Here is a 3,077-nt window from a genome sequence, read left to right as displayed (position 1 = left end):
GTATCAGTTACTGGTATCAGTTACTGGAATTGGTTATTGGTATTAGTTATCGGTATCAGTAACCGGTATACCGGTATCAGTTACTTGTATCAGTTACCGGTATTAGTTGCCAGTATCAGTTATCGGCATCATTTACTGCATCATTTCCTGAAATATCCTTGATTCTAGACAAACTCAACACTTATTTGAACAAAAAAATCCTTTTGGAAAGAAATATTTACCAAAAACAGACCAAATGTTTGTATTTGTATTTACTCCTGATTTTATCCAGAACATGATCTGTTCGCTCCATCAGAACTCTTTCAGGGTTTCTCTCTGCTCCAGCTTCTGGCGCCAGGCTCCCATCTGAACGCCGCTCACTGACCAGCACAACCATAAACACACCCGGCTGGTTCTGCTTTGAAAGTTCTTTACCCGTCTGACCAACTCTTACATGCATGAACGACAGAACATGTGATGAATGTATTTGTGCGACCCACTTTGTCATTTGATTTGACTGAGCACTTGTGCACTTTATCTGAACGTCTTATTTATGTTTTTATTTTTAATTTTTTTGCCTGTTATTATCTGTTGCTGTTAACATGTTTACTTGAGTAAAAAACAAAAGTCTGTGGTACAACCAAAAACAAACAAACGCCTTTCTGTTGGAAGGAACGAGAGAAAAGTTTGCCTCCAAAACCATGTTTATTTCGCAGTATTTTTTTATCTTAAATTGTGTTTTTTCGTGTGTCTTTTTAATCAATGCTGTCATAATTTATTCATTTTCATTCTTTTTTATGAATTTTCGTCGCTCTGACCATTTTTACAAGCCAGTATCACTTGTAAACATCCAGTTTTGGAGCCAAATGTTGAGTTTTCTCACATCCAGCCTGACGCGTCTCTAAGCTTTGGACTCACCTCTGTGCTTCTTTTTCCGAAGGTTTTCAGAAACCTTTTTGGGGTTTTTATTTTTCTTCATCTCAGAGTAGCTTTATGGATTCTGCTGCTTTCGTGACTTAGCGGTGCTGTTTTGTCCACACACGTCACAGGTTTTTGCCTATCTTTTAGAAGAAGACGAATGTACCACAGACGGAAAACCGGGACTTTGAAAGAGCCCCAATGAGTGTTAATCCCCTTTAGGAACACAGTTGCTTCTGTGTTTATTTGAAATGGTTTTATAGATGGCAATATTTAAGTGTTATAATTAAAGGAACTGTTTTTTTTTTATTATTATTATTGTTGCGGTGAAAGCCTTGTTTTGATGAGGCGCTGCACATGCCGGACTGTAAGACTGTGGAGGTTTTGGGGGAGTTTTAATAAATAAACACAGTTTTATGTTGCACCAAAGCCATGGTTTGTTGTCTGTTATACTGGGATGGATTGATTTAATATAACGAGCTGTGAAAGTCACAGACTGGCTACATGGAGTAATAGAAGCAACACTGTTAAACGTTTTACGGTCAAGTGTTTCATTCTGTTTTAATGCAAACCGAAAAGGTAAAATGTGCGTCCAGACTGTTAGACACTTTACTTAACTTTTTCTGTAAATATAAAAAAAAGTTTTGTGTTGTGAAAAGAATGAGACCACGATTGTAAAATTCAACTGAAAAATAAAAAGTTTGAAATAAATCAAACACCGGAAATGGCCTGGCTGTGTCAATGGGCCTACTAACAGTTTGTCCGTTTCTTTCACATCATCCTTATATTCCTGCTCTACTTTCAACCGTCAACGTTTTCTTGTCCACCACATTCTTGAGGCAAATGCTACAAAAACTCCATTAAATTTGCCTTATTCCTTTCTATAAACTTTTCTTCTAGTGAAGCCTTTATTTAGTTGATTTGGACGTACCCATCAAAGAGAAATAAAGTCCCTCTTCGTCTCTGGCTTTGGCTTTTAGAAATAACTGCTAATTAAAAATGTTTATAATTCTATCAACCTTGGCAAAGTCTGAAATCCCAGAGCATGATACTGCCACCAACGTGTTATTTTATTTATATAGCCCTTCACAACATGAGTTGACCAAAGTGCTGTATATATAATCAACATGACAGAACACAGAATGAAAGGAAGAAAAGTTCAAAAGAAATTAACATTAAACTATGATGCTGAATGCTAAAAGCCAGTCTGAATAAATAGGTTTTGAAAAACGACAAATTCAGTCAGTAGTCGTAAAAATTTCAAGAGACAATTTACCCAGTAGCCTTTTCCCAGTGATTGAGAAGGCCCGAACTTAACATCATACCTACTGTAGCTCTAGCGACTTCTAGAGCTGCTTTGTGGACCTTAAGGCACAAAAGGTCAGAATGGAGGGAAACTTTAAGCCCGTGAAGAGAAATCAGGGCTGGACTGATGTGCTGAGTTTAGGGAATGTTGGTTAAAAAGCGAGCAGTAGCCTTTTGAACTAACTGAAGATGGTTGATTGCAGAGTGCGCTGCAATAGTTAATTCATCCATCATCTGACACGCTTTTCCCAATTGGGGTCATGGTGCCTATCTCCAGCTGTCAATAGGCCAGAGTCGGGGTACACCCTGGACAGGTTGCCAGTCCATCAAAAGGACAACACAGAGACAAACAGGACATACAATCATTCACTCACAACTAAGGCAAATTTAGAGAAGCCAATTAACCTAACAGTCATGTTTTTGGACTGTAGGAGGAAGCTGAAGGTGCATTCTCAGGGAGAACATGCAAATTCCAGGCCAGGAATTGAACCCAGAACCTTCTTGCTGCAAGGCAGCAGGGCTACTCACCGCACCACTGAGCAGCCCCTGCAAGTAAATTCTCGAGCTCATAAACCATGAATAGATTTCTGTAAGTCTGTATGAAAAAAAAGGGTTTGTCTGTGTGAAAAACATAGTTGATAAAAATTTGTCCTAATGTCAATTGATTTGTAAAATCTCAAACTGCCCTCAAAGAGACTCCAAGGTCATCAGAGTCTATTGGTTGCGCCAAATCTACTTTTTAGATTTTTTGGGGGGCAAAATGCTAAAATTTGGTTTCAATAATTTTTTTTAAAGCTACACTGTGTAATAATTACAGGGATATACAGTCAGAAATGTAATATATTATACATAACTATGTTATTTATCATCATCTA

This window comes from Cyprinodon variegatus, unplaced genomic scaffold (assembly GCF_000732505.1).
Source record: "Cyprinodon variegatus isolate N-32 unplaced genomic scaffold, C_variegatus-1.0 Scaffold284, whole genome shotgun sequence".
NCBI classification, from domain to species: Eukaryota; Metazoa; Chordata; class Actinopteri; order Cyprinodontiformes; family Cyprinodontidae; genus Cyprinodon; species Cyprinodon variegatus.
Note: the sequence above shows the minus strand (reverse complement) of the source record.